Raw genomic sequence first — 24,256 nt, forward strand, 5'->3', positions numbered from 1 at the left:
CTCTCAAACGGGTGTTGATGACAATTCGTTCAGTCAATCTTGGATCACGAATGATGAAACAATAACTGGTTGTGAAATCTGTGGAGATTATCACTCAACATGGGAATGTTATGATTACGTTCCTATGGAAAATTACGCACCCACGGAACCTGAATGGAATGATTATGAAGAATACAATTCAAATTAGGATTATTCCCAAGAATATTTCCAAACTCAACAACCAGTAGACGAGGAAAATTATGTGTCTGAAAATTTATTAGACAATATGAAAATCAAACTCGAAGAACTCAATGCTCAAAATGAACAAATAAGAGAGTTTGTAAACCGGCAAGCTGAAACTCTATCAGACTACACACCTGTTGATCTGAGGAGTCGTGTGCAAGAAAATCTCATATCATCGAATTTTGATGAATTCGAGAGCTCCGAAATCACCAACTATCCCGATGATACTTTTTATTCAGTCTTACCAATTTCACAACATATCGACACATTAGCCTCTACCGACGAAATCATCGATCCATCAATGGATAAAGAAGAAGTAAGGGTGACAAATTGGTACTCTTGGGAATACGATAACGTTGAAAATTTTACCCCCGAGGCCAAACCGAACTTCACCATTCCACAACCTTCCAACCCAATATTCTCAATAGACGAGTCATCCACCGAAAATGAACTACGAGCTGTGATAGATAATGACACCTCGAATTTCACCAATTGGGTAATAGAGGTGAAAACCTTGATCCCGAGAATGAACGAAAGGAAATGTTAGGAATTGTCCACCCTATAGAAATATGTATGTCGGTGTATATCGATCCATTTGACCAAGAACCAGAAAAGAGACGTATCTATTTACTAAAAGCTACACTTAAAAAAGAATTAAGTAGTGACGATCGAGTGGTTCTAAACTTTAAACCCATTGATATATTATACACCACCCGAGATGTAAATAACTGGCTCACTATTCTAATTCGTGAAACTTATTCTACCGCCTTCACATATCGTCAGCTAAGTGTGGGGAAGTCTAACCCCACTTAACGTTAAATTAGGGGTTCGGGTTAGTGCATAACTCGTTAATAAACATGCATAATAAGTAAGGGTAAAAGATGCATTTTCAAATATTAACAAACAGCTCAGAAAATCAGCCGTTTTTGAAGAAAAAAACATGTGTGATAAAACAAGAAGGGATGAACGATGAGGCGCGCCATCTATCATTCGATGAGCTTTGTAATTACAAAACTGGGTATATTTAACTACTTTTCTGCACTAATCACGCTCATGAATTTATAATTAGAGTCTGATTTCATGCAAATGAGGGCATTGCATGATGTCAAGTGTGGGGAAGGATTATAAATTCTCTCGAATTTATACTTGGCTTATTTTCTAAATATTGTGAAAATTTTAAAAAAAATTTCAACTAAATGAATTCAAAATCATGTTTATACATATTTATGAACGATGAAAACTAGGTGTTAATACCGAAATTATCGTTACCTCAGAAAGGACATAAATTGAGAAACACCCTAAAACGCTTGAATTCATTAAAATGGAATAAAGGAGAATAAAAAGGCAAAGAAAGAAACTAAGTGTGGGGAGAATGCACCAAGTTATTCAATTAAAAACTATCTATCACATGTTTTTGTAAAGTTATTGCAGGTGCTTTTGTTTTGGACTAAATTAACTGTTTTACCCGGTTTATTGTAATACATTTGAAAGAAAAGATGGATCTACACGATGAATCAATTTCATCATTAAGAGGAAGTAAAGTCTTCCGGAAAAAGACATGCGCTTCTTGATTTAGGTCAAGAAGTTGTCGTCCAGACCAGCTGTAGGTTGACGAAAAATCTAGAAAAGTCATCTCTAAAATCAGCAGGAAATCCACGGACCTCAGCATCAAACAGGGTCGCCATGTGGTCAGACTTATCCTAACCATGAGAGGATCTGTCTCGTAAAATGGGGAGAGCACCGTGCAAATTAGCTTGATAAGACTAATGAATCAGACCCCCAGAAAGGATAATCTCCTCAAAGATTAAAAATCAGCATTTAAGCCTGATATTACTCAATCCTTGAGATTGACCTTAAAGATTGAGAATTACAAATTCATGGAATTCGATGATATCTAAACTCGAGCTTGAACGAGAAAATATTTTGATCAAAATTACAAACCGATTTGTTTTCTGAAAACCTATTTTCAATGCGTTCATTACCATTGAACGTAAAATCCTAGGAATTCACCTGGAATTCATTAGGTCACCTGAACCAATTCGGGTGTCAACCGTATGAACGTTGGTTGCATAGCATGGTCAAAGACGGGACCTTGTGCCAGACCAGAAAAATCATAAGGGTGAGCTTTACTATTGCTCCTACCAAGGAATGTAATTGCATCCGATACGTTATAGACCATAATTAAAAGCATGTCAGGGGACATTGCCTTAACAGTTGCTTGTTCAACGCTTTCCTTTACAACCGGACGGTAGTTTACCGAAAGGTAATATACGGAGTAAGTATACTGGACGTGTTTCTTTCCCAATACAAGGTTAGCAAGTGGGTGACACAAAACATAAGTTTTGAGCTAAAATTTTCAAATCTGAAACCCACCAAACCCACAAAAACAATTTGCAAACATCGGTGAAGGGTTATTCCGAAAAACTTGTCTAGGGTAAAAGCTAGAATGAATTTTTCAAAAGATCAAATGTTTTCATAAAGATCCAATTTCCTTAAGGATCTAAATTTTTATAGTCATGTGGGACTGAAAACCACATCGTTACTATCATTGTTTATACCGCCGTATCAAAATCACTAATGTATAAAGTGTGAATAATAAAGAAGTGATTCGTGTGATTTAATTTCAAGTTCTGTATTTCTTGAGGACAAGCAACGTTCAAGTGTGGGGATATTTGATAGTGCTCCAAATGAACATATATTTAGTAGCAATATCCTCCCAATATGTAAATTATTTAGTTGTAATTGTCCTATTTTAAGTTGTAATCATTTATATTAAATAAGTACGAAGACAAAAGGGCGAAAACGACGATTTGAAGACGCAAATGACCAAAAAGCTCAAATGTACAAGATACCATCCAAGTGGTTCAAATTATTGATGAGAAACGTCTAAAAATGAAAAGAGTACATGTTGCGGAACGCAAAGTACAAGATATTAAATTATACGAAAGGAGGTTCGAAAATCCGGAACCGGTACCCGAGCCAACTATCAACGCCCGACTTAACGGACCAAAAATTACAAGTCTACTATGCACAAGAATATAATATAATATTTAAATAATTATATAAATTATTTATATATTATATTATTAAATAAAAACGTCGGCAAATAAGAAAACAAAAAAATGTGAGCTGTCCCAGGCGGCCATGCTATCGCATGGCCAGAAGGCACATATCCCATGCCAGCTTATTCGATGAAACATAATAATAATAATACTCCTCTAATAATATATATATATATATATATATATATATATTATAGTATAGGGTAGTTTTATATTAGATTAGTTTGAGTTATGTAAAGGTTATTTTACGGGTTTTAAAGTCGAAGCTCTGTCCGTGTAACACTACGCGATAAATAATCAATGTAAGCTATGTTCTCCTTTTTAAATTGATGTCTCGTACTTAAGTTATTATTATGCTTATTTAAGACGAAGTAATCATGATGTTGGGCTAAAAATATTAAAATTGGGTAATTGGATTTTGTACCATAATTGGGGTTTGGACAAAAGAACGACACTTGTGGAAATTAGACTATGGGCTATTAATAGGCTTTATATTTGTTTAACTAAATGATAGTTTGTTAATTTTAATATAAAGATTTACAATTGGACGTCCCTATAAATAACCATATACACTCGATCGGACACGATGGGCGGGGTATTTATATGTACGAATAATCGTTCATTATCAAACAAAGTAATAAAACCTTGTTACAGTTTAAGTCCCCAATTAGTTGGAATATTTGACTTCGGGTATAAGGATAATTTAACGAGGAAACTCGCACTTTATATTTATGACTGATGGACTGTTATGCACAAAAACCAGACGGACATATTGAATAATCCAGGACAAAGAACAATTAACCCATGGGAATAAAATAAAATCAACACGTCAAACATCATGATTACGGAAGTTTAAATAAGCATAATTTCTTTATTTTCATATTTAATTGCACTTCTAATTATCACATTTTTAATTATCGCAATTTTATTTCATCGCACTTTTATTTATTGCAATTTCATTATCGTTTTTTATTTTACGCTTTAAATTAAGTCTTTTATTTATTTAATATTTTACATTAGGTTTTAACTGCGACTAAAGTTTTAAAATCGACAAATCGGTCATTAAACGGTAAACCCCCTTTTATATATTATTATATATAATTATAAATATTTTGTACAAATATAGTTAATTAAAATATAGTGTACAATAAGCCCGCTCCCTGTGGAACGAATCGGACTTCCTAAAAACTATACTACTCTACGATTAGGTACACTGCCTATAGTGTTGTAGCAAGGTTTAGGTATATCCCATTTGTAAATAAATAATTAAAACTTGTGTAAAATTGTAGCATATTTAATAGTATTTCCTAGTAAAATATACCCCTTAGCTTTAACATCAGGACCCGTCCTAATCCATTCGGACGAAGTCCGTGTCGATTATAAACGATTCACAATAGTTGATTACATCGCGAGGTACTTGACCTCTATATGATACATTTTAGAAACATTGCATTCGTTTTTGAAAAGACAATATTTCATTACATCGAAAGTTGACGACATGCATACCATTACATAATATATCTAACTATAATTGACTTAATATTAATCTTGATGAACTTAACGACTCGAATGCAACGTCTTTTGAAATATGTCATGAATGACTCTAAGTAATATCCCTAAAATGAGCAAATGCACAGCAGAAGATTTCTTTCGTACCTGAGAATAAACATGCTTTAAAGTGTTAAACAAAAGGTTTGTGAGTTTATTAGTTTACCATAAATAATCATTTCCATCATTTTAATAGACCACAAGATTTTCATTTCTCATAAATATACGTCCCATGCATAGAGACAAGAATAATCATTCATATGGATTGAACATCTGGTAACCGACATTCACAATATGCATATGGAATATCCCCATCATTCCGGGATCCTCCTTCGGACATGATATAAATTTCGAAGTACTAAAGCATCCGGTACTTTGGATAGGGCTTGTTGGGCCCGATAGATCTATCTTTAGAGTTCGCGTCAATTAGGGTGTCTATTCCCTAATTCTTAGATTACCAGACTTAATAAAAAAGGGCATATTCAATTTTGATAATTCAACCATAGAATGTAGTTTCACGTACTTGTGTCTATTTCGTAAAACATTTATAAAAACAGCGCATGTATATTCTCAGTCCAAAAATATAAAGGGTAAAAAGGCAAATGAAACTCACCTATTCTATTTTGTAGTAAAAATACATATAACGACATTGAACAAGTATAAGGTTAACCTTGGATTCACGAACAAATATCATTTGTATATAAATTAAAATGTATATTTGTAATCGAACAAATTTATATATTCATATTAGTGATGTAATTGTTATTTTTAATCATTTATATGTTTCATTATTTATCTTTATATCTTTATCTTATGTGTATAGTAATATTAATATAATTAAGTTATGTATATTAAATATATCTTTTATATGAAGATCATTTGTTTATGAAATTAATAATTATAATAATACTAGTATTAGTAATAATATTGATACTATATAATGATAAAGGTGATAATAATTGTGATGACCCGGGAATTTCCGACCAAATTTAAACTTAGTCTTTATATGATTTCGATACGATAAACAAAGTCTGTAAGGTTGAGTCTCAAAAAGTTTGAACTGTTTCATGTATACATTTACCCTTCGACTGCTCTCGACGATTCACGAACCACTATTTGTAAATAGATACATATATTTAAAAATATATGAATTGGAAATATAAATTAAAATATTATATGACGTAATTGTTAGAATTAATAACATAAAATAAAATAATATATAATAACTATTATTTGGAATATAGCTATATGTGTAAATAATGTATAATGAATATATATATAGTTATAAATTTATTTTGTAAGCAACAATAATGCTTAATTGTCATTTGATCAATAATAAGTAAATTAAAAATCAAACTTATATCATTTTAAAATAAACGGTGATCCGAAAATGAGTTATATAAGTTATAGGCTTATTAAAAGTATATTTAGGATCTAATTATTTAATTTTAATACTTTTTATATTTTACTCATAAATGAGAGGGACAGTTGATGTACTTTTTATTTTTTAAATAAATGACTAAATTTTACACCATAATGACCTAAATAAATAAAGACATTTAATTTAAAAATTTGGAATTTTTAGGGACACTTTTATGTTTTAACTGTTTAGCAATGGGCACGATATTATATCCGGTTGAGACTGTCGGCAACAAATATCTCAGAATTATTGTTGTCACAAGATTACTTTGCTTTATTAACAAATATGATTTTTTTTTTTTAAAAGTCAGAATTATTTAGTTAAGAGTTAAGACAGCTGTTTTCCTTTTTGGTGAATGACTACACACTTGACTTATATGTACGTGCCTTCATATATCTATATAAAAACTATGACTTATAAGAAAACCACCCTTTCTTATGTATTCTTCTTGGTGACAACCTCCTAACCATCTCAACGATCACCAACCATCACCACCAAGTGACCACCTCATCACCTCCACCACCGGCGGCCATTACAACCGCAAAACCACTAACCACAATCGTCAACATAAAATTTCATGAGAGCTACTACTATCACGATTATTTTGCTGCTTCTGCAGCCATACTTTGATGTTTCTATTTCTATTTGAAAACCAAGAAACCACCGCCACCTAGCCTAACCGTACCACCACCTTCACCACTATTGAAACCCGAAAACCACTACCATCTATGTTGGTTCTGCCTCTTCGAAGCAACCACCACTCCAATCACTTCTCTCTCTCTCTCTCACTATATCTCTCTTCGTGAATCACCAAACCCATGTACGTTTATATATATATATATATTTTTATTATCTCGTCGATAAACACACCAAGACAACCAACGGGTAACGATTGCTGTAGTGAAGAAGAAGAAACTGTGAAAACGCATTGATAATGATTATGAAAATGGAGAAGAAGATGAATAGTATAGTGACTTAGTGATAATGAATATTAACGATGATTTATGTTACTGCTACTGGACGGTTTCTGTACGAGGAAATAGGATGATGTTGAAGCAAAACGAAGATGAGGATATAAATACTCGAACTCGTTTACTTCTGTTCTATTTTAAACCACGAATAGAATATGTCTGATAATGATACTGTAGCTGTTACTATTACGGTGTTCTTATTTCTGTTAATATTCGGTAATGGATGATTATGGTTAATGATGATGATGATATTAGCTTAGGATGATAATGATAGATGATACATAAAATAATAATTATAATGTTAAGGATGATGATAATATAAATTTAGGACGAACGATGATGATGATGTTCGGTTTATGGATTATGATTATGAATGAATGATGATGATAAGATGATGATGGCACTGTTTAAGCTGCTATTGCAGCTAACTGCTACTGCAACTTCTTTTCTTTTTGTTCCTGTTCGATTAGTAGGAAGAAGATTTATGATGATGATAATTGGTTACGTGGTAATAAACTACGAAGATGATACGCGTGAATTAATGGTGAACGACGATACATGATGGTATAGATGATGATATAAAAACGATGAGGATGATAAATATTTACATCGATGATGATGTATGGCAGCTGCAACATGCCTTTTTTTTTTTTAAAAAAAAAAACAAAACAAAACCGCTGCATCATTTAGGCTATATAGGGATTGGGCTGTTTGTGAGGATCCAATTAAACATTTAAATAGGTTTCATTTGTGTTGGGCTGCGATTTTTGCATTTGGGCCGTAGTATTACATGTTGGGTCGAGATAAACATGGACTTGTGGTGTATGGATCGTTAATATGGATTAAATAGATTTGAGTTGGGTATTAAAATAAGAAATGCACGAACAGTGGATTGGTTAGGAGTGTTGTTGAACTATCGAGAGGTCACGGGTTCGAGTCTCGTATGGACCAAATTTTTTTTAGAAAAGCTCTTTTAAAGGGTATACACTCTAAATTTTCATCTCCATTATTATTATTATTGTTATTATTATGAGTATTATTATCTTTATTATTATTATTATTACTAATGTTGTAACTAGTATTATTATTATCAAAAGTATTAGTAGTAATACTAGTATTATCTTTATAATTAGTAGTATTATCATTATAATTATTATCATAAATATTATCATTGTGATTATGATTATGATTATTATTATTATCACTTTTAATCATTTTTTTATAGTATCAATATTATTACTAATGTTAGTATTATCATAATTATTAACTCCAACCAAGTGATTCGCATATAAAAGTATATTTATCTTAACTGTATTAATATTATTATGTACAAAAATGAAAATATATAAATAAATAATGAAACTTATAAATTAATTATATCACTAATAGTAATGATATATATATTTAATCAATTACAATTATATATATTAATGAGTATACAAATTATATAGGTTCGTGAATCCGAGGCCAACCCTGCATTGTTCAAATGTCGTCATATGTATTTTTACTACAAAATACAGTACTATGAGTTTCATTTGCTCCCTTTTACTTATTACATTTTTGGGCTGAGAATTCATGCACTGTTTTAATAACTGTTTTACAATATTTATATGCGTGAGTTTCATTTACCCCTTTTTACTCTTTACATTTTTTGGCTGAGAATACATGCAAATGCTTTATTAAATGTTTTACAATATTTATATGCGTGAGTTTCATTTTCTCCCTTTTTTAAATGCTTTTGCAATATATATTTTTGGGACTGAGAATACGTGGCTGCTTTTATAAATGTTTGACGAAATAGACACAAGTAATCGAAACTACATTCTATGGTTGAATTATCGAAATCGAATATGCCCTTTTTATTAAGTCTGGTAATCTAAGAATTAGGGAACAGACACCCTAATTGACACGAACTCTAAAGATAGATCTATTGGGCCCAACAAGCCCCATCCAAAGTACAGGATGTTTTAGTACTTTGAAATTTATATCATGTCCGAAGGAGGATCCCGGAATGATAGGGGATATTCTTGTATGCATATTGTGAATGTCGGTTACCAGGTGTTCAATCCATATGAATGATATTTTTGTCTCTATTTATGGGATATATGTTTATGAGAAATGGAAATATGAAATCTTGTGGTCTATTAAAATTATGAAATAATTATTTATGTTAAACTAATGAACTCACCAACCTTTTGGTTGACACTTGAAAGCATGTTTATTCTCAGGTATGAAAGAAATCTTCCGCTGTGCATTTGCTCATTTTAGAGATATTACTTGGAGTCATTCACGACATATTTCAAAAGACGTTGCATTCGAGTCGTCGTGTTCATCAAGATTATTATTAAGTCAATTATAGTTAGATATATTATGAAATGGTATGCCTGCCGTCAACTTTTGATGTAATGAAAGATTGTCTTTTCAAAAACGAATGCAATGTTTGTAAAATGTATCATATAGAGGTCAAGTACCTCGCGATGTAATCAACTGTTGTGAATCATTTATAATCGATATGGACTTCGTCCGGATGGATTAGGACGGGTCCTTTCAGTTGGTATCAGAGCGGTGGTCTTAGTGAACCGGGTCTGCATTAGTGTGTCTAACTGATAAGTCGTTAGGATGCATTAATGAGTCTGGACTTCGACCGTGTCTGCATGTCAAAAGTTTTGCTTATCATTTTGTGTCCAAAATTACCTTCTTATCATTCTTAGAGAATTACTTCCTTATCATTCTTAGTCTAGACACGTTTTACTGCATTGATTGCATGAATAGTGTATCTGTTACTATAACTTTACCTGACAACTTCCGTAGATTCCTCCGTAACTTATGGGATTTTAGTATTATATATGCATATATAAATTATGTATTGCAGGGTACTAATCTACATCCTATAATCTAGTTCTTATTGAAAGTCCTTCATCTGATCGTACGAGATGAATCCTGCAACCAGTTCGAGTCCCTCAGATTCCGATAGCTATTCCGATAGTTATTCCGACAGCTATTCCGACATAGATGTTCACCTAAACTCCGAAAACAGCGTCATCGGCATGAATCAATCAATCAGCCATTATCAATTCATCTGATGGGTTCGTAGTCGACTTAATTAATGGAAACGCGCAGAAGGCAATCCTTTCCACCAACCGAATTCACCTCTTCACAATGAACCTGAAGCGTCTACCGGTGAACCTATCAGAAACACCATTTTCAGTCTCATTTTCAGGGTAACTCGACAAGATTATATTCTATCCACAATTCTGAATCTTATTCATCCACTCGTTCTGACCGACAATCATCCTGGAGTAATGAGTCAACGAACTTCGCGCTCGAATAATCAATTTAGAAAACATGGTGCAAAACTTACCAGCTTCAGCAACATCACTGGCACCAATAGTACCAACAACAACCCAAGTCTCAACATCACATGTCTCAACATCTCATCCTATACCTCAAGCATAATCATCGTTCTACGAATCGTTTTACGAATCGTTATACATAAATTATCTTCGTCCTACATGGTGATTATGTAATCTCTAATATTTAAGAGATTATGTACTCTAGTTCTAGCCATAAATCTGATGAGTTTAATATCACATTGACTCATTAAATCCATAATTACATCTGAAGAAAATAAATATGTATATATGTTTTCATAAGATTGTAATTAAAATTTTTATTGTACAAACTGTTAATGGTGAAAATATTTTAATGGGTAGGTAATACCCGAGGACTATTTAAATTTCACATTAATAAGTTACATTGTACGTTCTTCGAATCTGTTTCAACAGTCATATACTATCCTACTTACATCCACCGATATACAAATCTGTTCACCTCAGAATAACCATTTTCATCCAATTTCATATTTGGAATTTTGATGTATCAGAATTCAACAAGTGGCATAATGAAGAAAACATTTGACAAAATAAAATTTGTTATAAACAAACAAATTAACTATGAGAAATTTTGTTAAGAATCCACGCTAACTGTTCCTAGCTAATTGTTCCTAGCTAACTGTTTACATTTTATTTATCGTAATTTAATTATCGCAATTTACATTCTCGCAATTTTATTTATCGTCATTTAATTTCTGTTATTTACTTTACGCACTTTATTTATCGTTATTTAATTTCTGTTATTTATTTTACGCACTTTAAATATCGGGACACGTATACAAGGTTTTGACATATCATATTGACGCATCTATATATATTATTTGGAATCACCATAGACACTCTATATGCAGTAATGATTGAGTTCTCTATACAGGGTTGAGGTTGATTCTATAATAATATATATACTTTGAGTTGTGATCAAGTCTGAGACATGTACACGGGTCACAATACGTATTAATTAATTCGAATATTATATATTAAATTATATATGAATATTAATTATTGGACTGTCAACTGTGGACTATCGACTGTGGACTAATAACATTGGATAATTAAAATGAAGTAAAATATTGACTATAACATATGAAACTAAACAATTCTTCAAGTTTGCCACTTGATTTCATCTTAAACCTCATTTGTATCTTGACGATTCCAATCTGCGTTCAAACCTTTCATGATTCTTGAAAACACTCAATCGAGAAGATGAACCAATCGCACTTCATTTACGGGAGAAATGATTGATGCATATAGTTATGCACCTGAAAACACTCAGAACCTGAGTAAACACGTAGCTGCTCTAATTCCTTTAGCGTTATTATTACCGAAAATAACTTTGCATCTGCTGTTCGAGATAGCCAGTTTTGTCACAGCTCCAGCAAGACAACTTCGACTTTTCGTACGAAACAACCTTATTATAACGTTGATATATACGCGTGCTCTTTTATTGTTACCAGGGAACCTTTCATATTCCACCATATTACCATCAGCGTTTAATCATCTAAAAACACAATTTTCCTGAAACCACCTCGGATTAATAACCGATGATTCAGATATCATAGCATTAAATGCAGAGGAAACAGAAAAATGGTAGATGGTCTGAACAACCAAAAATTTGATGATAAAGAAAGGAGTGTTAGGAACGCTCGATAGGAAACTGGGTATTGAAAAACAGATTGAGCGAGCCATGAAGGAGACCAAGGACAAATACAATGACCAAACCCTATATTCAAAGGATTCAGGTAATTCTGGATCCGTTGAAATCTTTAGATAATATCTTGCTCCTTACTCTAAACCCCTACAGAAAATAGTTTCTATCATCCTCTGATCTTAGATATTCCGAGATATTATCTTATCTTTCATTATAAATATCCTCCATATTTTTGAAGATATTTTCATAACTGTTCTTATTTGAAATCATTAATCTCTTCGTGCTATCAGTGTTACATCATATAGAAACTGTTAGTTTCTATATTCTGTAAACTTTCGAGCTTAAAATATGAATGTTATTGAAGTAATGTTGGGAACTGATGCATGAGTTAGTATAATATAATGACACTTGATTAACGTGATTATATTACGGTAATTCATGCTGAGTTTTTAATGGAACGTGATGATTCACAGAACATACCGTCATCATGTGCCATTTACACGACTCTTACATTCTACTCAATCTCTAAACATAATAAGAATATATCTTATTGATAGTTCTATCTTTTCCGAGATATTCTGGTACTTTGACAAAGCAAGATCGTACCATTACTATTCCCTTCTTAGAACATTAACTGTGTTCATTTCAAAATCCATATCTACGAATTCCGGACCATTATTCGCTTAACTTGTGAACGGGAAGAGAAGATGAAAGCATGAAGCTCCGATATATAATGGAGAATATAAAGCCCAATGACAACACCGATATTACAAACCGTGGATTTTAGTATGTATGGCAATATAAAGACACGGGAGGATTATAAATACAATAATCCCAAGAACATGATAGAAATAAACAGATTCTTCAGGTGGGAGTTGGAAAAGAAGAACGATCATTACGATAGTTAGAATAAGAACAAGGATCAGAACAGGGTTAAGCATTTTCATAAATCTTTTGAATTTGGGAATTGAGTATATAAGTGGTGAAAACTAATGGAACGGAAAAGGTAAATTTATAATGAAAAAATCAGACGTAGTAATCGAGGCAGATCACCGTATTTAATTTTAGAGATCTTAATTTTCCTTATTATCCGAAGAATCAAATCTTTTAGATTTCAAAGATTTTATTTAAAATCCCTTGAATTCCGAAATCTAAACAAGACAATGTCAAAAGTTAAGACGCACCTTATTTTCAAAATTCAACCCAGAATCTGTCAAAAGTTAAGATGAATCTTTACTTTCCTATTTCACTCTTTAGTGATAGCTTCATTCGTACACTTCGAATAATCGAATTATTTTAATCCATATTACTCAATGATGATAAAACTCAATTTATCAACTCATATTCGTTATGAAAACATTTTTATTGTTAGCCATGACCACCTCACTCAAATTTCGGGATGAAATTTCTTTAACGGGTAGGTACTGTGATGACCCGGGAATTTCTGACCAAATTTAAACTTAATCTTTATATGATTTCGATATGATAAGCAAAGTCTGTAAGGTTGAGTCTCAATAAGTTTGAACTGTTTCATGTATACATTTACCCTTCGACTGCTCTCGACGATTCACGAACCACTATTTGTAAATAGATACATATATTTAAAAATATATGAATTGGAAATATAAATTAAAATATTATATGACGTAATTGTTAGAATTAATAACATAAAATAAAATAATATATAATAACTATTATTTGGAATATAGCTATATATGTAAATAATGTATAATGAATATATATATAGTTACGAATTTATTTTGTAAGCAACAATAACGCTTAATTGTCATTTGATCAATAATAAGTAAATTAAAAATCAAACTTATATCATTTTAAAATAAACGGTGATCAGAAAATGAGTTATATAAGTTATAGGCTTATTAAAAGTATATTTAGGATCTAATTATTTAATTTTAACACTTTTTATATTTTACTCATAAATGAGAGGAAAGTTGATTTACTTTTTATTTATTAAATAAATGACTAAATTTTATACCATAATGACCTAAATAAATAAATACATTTAATTTAAAAATTTGGAATTTTTAGGGACACTTTTATATTTTAACTGTTTAGCAATGGGCACGATATTATATCCGGTTGAGACTGTCGGTAACAAATATCTCAGAATTATTGTTGTCACAAGATTACTTTGCTTTATTAACAAATATGATTTTTTTTTAAAAAGTCAGAATTATTTAGTTAAGAGTTAAGACAGCTGTTTTCCTTTTTGGTGAATGACTACACACTTGACTTATATGTACGTGCCTTCATATATCTATATAAAAACTATGACTTATAAGAAAACCACCCTTTCTTATGTATTATTCTTGGTGACAACCTCCCAACCATCTCAATGATCACCAACCATCACCACGAAGTGACCACCTCATCACCTCCACCACCGGCGGCCATTACAACCGCAAAACCACCAACCACAATCGTCACCATAAAATTTCATGAGAGCTACTACTATCACGATTATTTTGCTGCTTCTGCAGCCATACTTTGATGTTTCTATTTCTATTTGAAAACCAAGAAACCACCGCCACCTAGCCTAACCCTACCACCACCTTCACCACTATTGAAACCCGAAAACCACTACCATCTATGTTGGTTCTGCCTCTTCGAAGCAACCACCAGTCCAATCACTTCGCTCTCTCTCACTATATCTCTCTTCGTGAATCATAAAACCCATGTACGTTTATATATATATATATTTTTATTATCTCGTCCAAAAACACACCAAGACAACCAACCGGTAACGATTGCTGTAGTGAAGATGAAGAAAATGTGAAAACGCATTGATAATGATTATGAAAATGGAGAAGAAGATGAATAGTATAGTGACTTAGTGATAATGAATATTAACGATGATTTATGTTACTGCTACTGGACGGTTTCTGTACGAGGAAAGAGGATGATGTTGAAGCAAAACGAAGATGAGGATATAAATACTCGAACTCGTTTGCTTCTGTTCTATTTTAAACCACGAACAGAATATGTATGATAATGATACTGTAGCTGTTACTATTACGGTGTTCTTATTTCTGTTAATATTCGGTAATGGATGATTATGGTTAATGATGATGATGATATTAGCTTAGGATGATAATGATAGATGATACATAAAATAATAATTATAATGTTAAGGATGATGATAATATAAATTTAGGATGAACGATGATGATGATGTTCGGTTTATGGATTATGATTATGAATGAATGATGATGATAAGATGATGATGGCACTGTTTAAGCTGCTATTGCAGCTAACTGCTACTGCAACTTCTTTTCTTTTTGTTCCTGTTCGATTACTAGGAAGAAGATTTATGATGATGATGATTGGTTACGTGGTAATAAACTACGATGATGATACGCGTGAATTAATGGTGAATGACGATAGATGATGGTATAGATGATGATATAAAAACGATGAGGATGATAAATATTTACATCGATGATGATGTATGGCGGCTGCAACATGCCTTTCTTTTTTTTTTTTAAACAAAACCGCTGTATCATTTAGGCTATATAGGGATTGGGCTGTTTGTGAGGATCCAATTAAACATTTAAATAGGTTTCATTTGTGTTGGGCTGCGATTTTTTCATTTGGGCCGTAGTATTACCTGTTGGGCCGAGATAAACATGGACTTGTGGTGTATGGATCGTTAATATGGATTAAATAGATTTGAGTTGGGTATTAAAATAAGAAATGTACGAACAGTGGACTGGTTAGGAGTGTTGTTGAACTATCGAGAGGTCACGGGTTCTAGTCTCGTATGGAGCAAAATTTTTTTAGAAAAGCTCTTTTAAAGGGTATACACTCTAAATTTTCATCTCCATTATTATTATTATTATTGTTATTATTATGAGTATTATTATCTTTATTATTATTATTACTAATGTTGTAACTAGTATTATTATTATCAAAAGTATTAGTAGTAATACTAGTATTATCTTTATAATTAGTAGTATTATCATTATAATTATTATCATAAATATTATCATTGTGATTATGATTATGATTATTATTATGATCACTTTTAATCATTTTTTTATAGTATCAATATTATTACTAATGTTAGTATTATCATAATTATTAACTCCAACCAAGTGATTCGCATATAAAAGTATATTTAACTTAACTGTGTTAATATTATTATGTACAAAAATGAAAATATATAAATAAATAATGAAACTTATAAGTTAATTATATCACTAATAGTAATGATATATATATTTAATCAATTACAATTATATATATTAATGAGTATACAAATTATATAGGTTCGTGAATCCAAGGTCAACCCTGCATTGTTCAAATGTCGTCATATGTATTTTTACTACAAAATACAGTACTGTGAGTTTCATTTGCTCCCTTTTACTTATTACATTTTTGGGCTGAGAATACATGCACTGTTCTAATAACTGTTTTACAATATTTATATGCGTGAGTTTCATTTACCCCTTTTTACTCTTTACATTTTTGGGCTGAGAATACATGCAAATGCTTTATTAAATGTTTTACAATATTTATATGCGTGAGTTTCATTTGCTCCCTTTTTTAAATGCTTTTGCAATATATATTTTTGGGACTGAGAATACATGCGCTGCTTTTATAAATGTTTGACGAAATAGACACAAGTAATCGAAACTACATTCTATGGTTGAATTATCGAAATCGAATATGCCCTTTTTATTAAGTCTGGTAATCTAAGAATTAGGGAACAGACACCCTAATTGACACGAACTCTAAAGATAGATCTATTGGGCCCAACAAGCCCCATCCAAAGTACCGGATGCTTTAGTACTTCGAAATTTATATCATGTCCGAAGGAGGATTCCGGAATGATAGGGGATATTCTTGTATGCATATTGTGAATGTCGGTTACCAGGTGTTCAATCCATATGAATGATATTTTTGTCTCTATGTATGGGACATATGTTTATGAGAAATGGAAATATGAAATCTTGTGGTCTATTAAAATTATGAAATGATTATTTATGTTAAACTAATGAACTCACCAACCTTTTGGTTGACACTTGAAAGCATGTTTATTCTCAGGTATGAAAGAAATCTTCCGCTGTGCATTTGCTCATTTTAGAGATATTACTTGGAGTCATTCATGACATATTTCAAAAGACGTTGCATTCGATTCGTCGTGTTCATCAAGATTATTATTCAGTCAATTATAGTTAGATATATTATGAAATGGTATGCCTGCCATCAACTTTTGATGTAATGAAAGATTGTCTTTTCAAAAACGAATGCAATGTTTGTAAAATGTATCATATAGAGGTCAAGTACCTCGCGATGTAATCAACTGTTGTGAATCGTTTATAATCGATATGGACTTCGTCCAGATGGATTAGGACGGGTCCTTTCAATAATAATGTTAATGAATATTATAATATTAATAATGATAATAATACTAAGTTTTATAAAGATAATTATGATAACAATATTTATAAGACTTTTAATAATTTCATTCAAACGTATTTTAAATTAGGATTTTAATCATTTTCATAATAATAACTTTCTATATTTATTATCTTATCGATATTATTAAAACGTATATGATCATAGTTATAATAATCATAACCTTCGCGTTTAATTTATAACTAATGATGATAGTTTCTTTTAACATTAATTTGTAATCATAATTATAATTTTACATGTTTTCATATAATTATAGCTAATTTCCTTAATCTTTAATATAACACCTTTTATTATATAATTGTGATATTAACATGTTTAATAACCTTAAATTCATAATAATAAGACTAACAATAATAACACAATAATAATAATGCTAATAATATCAATAATATTATAAATGATAATACTAATAAATTTTTAAATGATAGTACTAGTAATAATAATGATAATATCATAAATTGTTTTATTAATCGTTTTGTTGAAAATAATATTCACACAATAACAATAATATAAATTAGTGATAATAATAATGATTTTAATAGTAATAATAATAATAACAATAATAATAAGGAAAATAATAATAATAATAATAATAATAATAATAATAATAATAATAATAATAATAATAATAATAATAATAATAATAATAATAATAATAATAATAATAATAATAATAATAGGATTAATACCTCACACAAATTGGGCTTCATAAAAAAATAGAATGTCATTGCCAAGGCTCGAACCCGTGACCTCCTGCTCCCCAACAACACCCTTAACCCTTCCACTGCTACTTACTTTTCTGTCTTAATATCTAATTTAATTTTTATATCCCGACTGGTCTCAGTTTCTTTCAGCCCAAGAAGAAGAACATGAGCCCATCAACTAATTCAGCCCAACAGAAAAACAGGTTAAGGATCTCGGGCCAAGAATAAATACGGCCCAATAGCATAATCAGTCCAGCTTCCATCGTAAAAATAAAATAATATACGCATTCACCTAAGCCTAGTTTCGAACCCAGGACCTCTGAATTAATCACAAACACCCCTAACCATCTGACCATTCCAGTTTTTCTGAATTATAACCCAATTAAATTTTATTAAACCTATTTATGTTTCATTCTCTTCTTCAAAAACCAAAACCCAGAACTATTCATCACCTTCTTTATCTTCATCGTAACTATATCAACTCATCATCGTTATCATCTACTTTTATTACGTATATCATTATTATTGATCGATCATCATCAATATCAAAATCATCTAGCATCACTTCTATCATCTAGCATCACCATCGATTAATATTATCATAGTCATCATCATTCATCGTATGTATTTATAATATAGTGACATCTTCGACAGAAATAAAAATATAACAGCTGCAGTAGCAGTGACAGGAAAACAGCCGAACAGTTGTGGGTTGGGTTGGGGTATGAAACTGAACCGAAACAGAAAGTAGTCACTGCAGCAGTAACGCGAGAAAAAAAACAGAAGGACGAAGCAGCAGGCTGTTCGAACCAGGATCATAACACGAGAAAAAGAAAACAGATAGATAGATAGTTTGACCATAGCACAAGATTGAAACTGAAAATTGGCTGAATGAAGATACAATTTTCACTATATCATCTAGTTATATAATATATATACGGTTGTTTGGCCTATCGAACAGAAATAGAAAAAAAAAATAGCTGTAACGGTGTAAACACTATGGGTTTATGGTGGTGATGATATGATGGGTTGTTGTGAGGTGTTTGGGTTGTAGGGTGTCGGTTAGCAAAGAGATCGATAAACTTGCAGATTGAAAGTAGGTGATGAAATGTCTGTTCTTACCATTTCCATGTGTATGTATGTATAATATGTTTAGCACTTGATTTAATAGTTAATCTAGATTCTAATTGATTTGTGAAAATGACAGAAATCGATTTATAGACAAGGAAAAAAAAAGGAATAAAGTGGAGAGGGATGATATCTTTATAGCTAATTGCTAAATTCCCACTTGTTTTGTAGCTAGGATTTAGTGACACACAATATTTCATCTAGTACGATTACAATAAAAAAAAAATTAAAGATGAATACGACCCTTAACAGGTTTTTGTTTGTGTTCTGGTTTGAGATTCGATCAGTACATAATTTAAAGACAGGTTTATCAATTTACAACAGTTTGATAGCTATTCTTAACTAACTAGTACGGAAATATCCAGTTCATATCTTCTATACGTAATTGTATTTATATTTAAATATATATATATGTATATATCCAGTTTTACATCTACATACATATATATTTGATATTAACAATATTAATATTAATAGTACAAATATTAATATTATCCTTTATAATGTAAGTATAGTTAATGATATTAATCTAACAACTATATTCAACTTGTAATTACATTTAATTTATTAATCATATAATATATGATATGATTATATTTATTGTATATTTAATATTTATATATATCATATATTTTACAATATAATAGTCGTAAATAGAATTCATATTTATATTTATATATATATATATATATATATATATATATATATATATATATATATATATATATATATATATATATATACATATTTATTTACATAATGGTTCATGAATCGTCGGGAATGGTCGAATGGTAATTGCATACATGAAACAGTTCAAAATTTTTGAGACTCAACGTTAAAGACTTTGCTTATCGTGTCAAGAATATTAAATCGTGTCGAGAGTTTGGTTTAAAATTAGTCAAAATTTTCCGGGTCACTACAACCGCACCTCCATTTAACGTGAAGACATAACCGGACTGTGATCGAGAATCATCTCGATCAGTTTGGAAACTCGCATCCACGTAACCTTTTACAGCTAGTTCCTCATCACCAGACCCGTATATAAGAAACATATCCTTAGTCCTCATAAGGTATTTCAATATACTTTTAACTGCAATCCAATGACTGTTTCCAGGGTTATTATGGTATCTACTTGTCAAGCTAAGAGTGCATGACACATCCGGTCTAGTGCATATCATTGCATACATGATTGACCAAATAGCAGACGCGTATGGGACATTCTTCATTCTCTCTTGTGCATCTTTCGTGGTGGGGTACTGAGATGAACTGAGAAGTATTCCTCTTTGAATGGGTACCAAACCTTTCTTAGAGTTCTCCATCTTGAACCTCTTCAAAACCTTTTGAATGTATGTACTTTGATTCAAACCTATCAATTTCTTTGATCTATCTCTGTAGATCCTAATCCCCAAAATGTACTGTGCTTCTTCAAGATCCTTAATGGAGAAGAAGCTTTTTAGCCATGTTTTAACACATTGCATCGTTGGAATATCATTTCCAAATAACAATATTTCATCCACATATAATACGAGGAACATGATAGTGCTCCCACTAGCTTTCTTGTATACACAAGCTTCATCACCATTTTTAATGAAGCCAAATTTCTTGGCCTCCTCATTAAAATGATAATTCCACATTCTAGATACTTGTTTCAATCCGTAGATTGACTTCTTTAACTTACATACTTTGTTAGGATATTTCGGATCAACAAGACCTTCAGGCTGAACTATATAGACATCTTCCTCAAGATATCCATTTAGGAAAGCGTTCTTGACATCCATTTGCCATATCTCATAATCATAATGAGCTGCAATGGCAAATAATATCCTGATAGACTTTAGCATTGCTACAGGTGAAAAAGTTTCATCATAGTCAATCCCTTGAGTTTGAGTAAAACCTTTTGCTACAAGTCTAGCTTTATATGTATTCAAGTTTCCATGCATGTCAATTTTTATCTTGAAAATCCATTTACAATCAACTAATTTAGAGCTAGTAGGTTGTACAACCAGTTCCCAAACTTGGTTGTCATACATGGATTGCATCTCAGCGTTCATGGCTTCTTGCCATTTATCTTTATCAATCCGTGATAAAGCATCTTGGTAGTTGGTTGGTTCATCCAAATCAACCACATAACAATCATCCATGAGAAATCCATATCTCTCAGGAGGATTATGTAGAGATCTGTCATAATCCATCTGGACGAATACATTACATTTGGTTACATCGCGAGGTACTTGACCTCTATATGATACATTTTACAAACATTGCATTCGTTTTTAAAAGACAAACTTTCATTACATCGACAGTTTACGGCATGCATACCATTTCTGAATATATTCAATCTATAATTGACTTAATAATAATCTTGTTGATCTCAATGACTCGAATACAACGTCTTTTGAAATATGTCATGAATGACTCCAAGTACTATCTCTAATATGAGCAAATGCACAGCGGAACATTTCTTTAATACTTGAGAATAAACATGCTTTCAAGTGAAAACCAAAAGGTTGGTGAGTTCATTAGTTTAACATAAATACTTATTTCCATCATTTTAATATACCACAAGATTTTCATTTTCATTTCTTATAAATATACGTCCCATGCATAGAGACAAAAATCATTCATATGGAATGAACACCTGGTAACCGACATTAGCTAGATGCATATAAGAATATTCCCTATCATTCCGGGACATCCATCAGACATGATATAAAATAACATCGAAGTACTAAAGCATCCGCTCCAACGGATGGGGATCGTTAGGCCCAATAGATCTATCTTTAGGATTCGCGTCAATTAGTAGATCGGTTTACTAATTCTTAGGCTACCAAGCAAAAGGGGCATATTCGGCTTCGATCATTCAACCATATTATGTAGTTTCGATTACTTGTGTCTATTTCGTAAAACATTTATAAAAGCGCATGTATTCTCAGTCCCAAAAATATGCATTGCAAAAGCATTTAAAAAGAGAGTAATGAAACTCACAATACTGTATTTTGTAGTAAAAATAGATATGACGATATTGAACAATGCAAGGTTGGCCTCGGATTCACAAACCTATACCAGTTATATATATTAAAACACATAATAACAATTAACAAGTTTATATTAAAATTATTAATATGCTTCTTATATTCATAATTTATATGTTATTTTGGTAAATAAATTAATAATTAATATTTATATATAACAGATTCCTATTAAAGTATTTTAAATAAGATATAATATATGTTATTATATATAAATGCTTAAAATGTATTAAAATTAATATTTATATATATGATTTAACTTAAAAATATATTTATATTATTTGTAACGTAATTATAATAACATTTTATTAGAACAAAATAGTACCTAATATTAATATAGATGTAAAAATATATTTTTATGTAAATATCTTTTAGTTTGTAAAAATTATAATAATTATGATAATAATGTTAATAATAATACCAATACTTATTTTAATGAGAATAATAATAATAATATTAATAATATAATAATTATAATAATAATAATAATAATAACAATAATAATAATAATAATAATAATAATAATAATAATAATAATAATAATAATAATAATAATAATAATAATAATAATAATAATAATAATAATAATAATGGTAATAGTAGTACTACTTCAAAGGAGTAGCCCTTAAAAATAATGCCCAAGTCCGGGTTTGAACCCGCGACGTCCCGCTAACCCGATAACATCCTTATCCGTTCCTCCGTTGCTTACTTTATGAATTAAATCATAACTTAAATCTAATTAACCTTTATATCTGTAATCATGTTTCTTATCTCCTATTCTTTCATCATCATAACATTACATTTAAATCAACTTCTTCATTATGATCATAACATTCGCCATAACCTCATCATTAGCAATTTTTATGAGCATCATCGCTAATCATCATCTATTATCACTTAATCTAACCATTCTTATCACGATCATTATCATCTACTCTTCATCGTTTGTGGTTGTTAGAGATCGTCATCAGTAATTCGAATATCATAAATCACGTAATGAATATCAACATGTACAAGTTCCAACACTACTATCTAGCTCGTTTTTACTTTGGCCCAACAGGCCCAAGCTTTCACACAGCCCAATAAAGATCCATGTGACCAAATACTAGTCCGTTCCCAATACAAATTAATCTCCCCATTTTTGTGTTATACAACGAGGAAGGTTACAGTTCATAGATACAAATACAAGGTAACAGATAGATTTCAACACAATCCGAAAAAGTAGTGGCCATTTGAATGTCAACCGAAAAAGTAGTTAGTTAACATCAACATCATTGTGTCACACTAATTAACATACCGCAATAATTGAAGAAAACATTTTTATAATTTGTGTGACCCAACACCTCCAAATAGATGAAATAAAATAACAAGTTTGGTATGGAAAGTATAGTGGATCATAGGGCCTCACTCTCATTCACAATCACCTCTTTTAATTGAATATCAAAAGCTCACAATTCTAAGCTCACAATCACCTCTTTTCTTTTCTTTATTAATCGACAGAAAAACTCAGCAGCAATAGTTTATGGGTTTGTGATGGTTGTTATGATGATCGTCTAATTGAACTGGTTAAGGATGATGATGTGGTTGGGTTGGCTCAAGTAACCTCAAAAGACAAAAGTGGATGGTGGTTTTATGGTGCTTTATGGTTGTTGTTCACACGACCATAACTGAAGAAAAAAGTGGCAAATAA

Source organism: Rutidosis leptorrhynchoides, chromosome 8 (assembly GCF_046630445.1).
Source record: "Rutidosis leptorrhynchoides isolate AG116_Rl617_1_P2 chromosome 8, CSIRO_AGI_Rlap_v1, whole genome shotgun sequence".
NCBI classification, from domain to species: domain Eukaryota; kingdom Viridiplantae; phylum Streptophyta; class Magnoliopsida; order Asterales; family Asteraceae; genus Rutidosis; species Rutidosis leptorrhynchoides.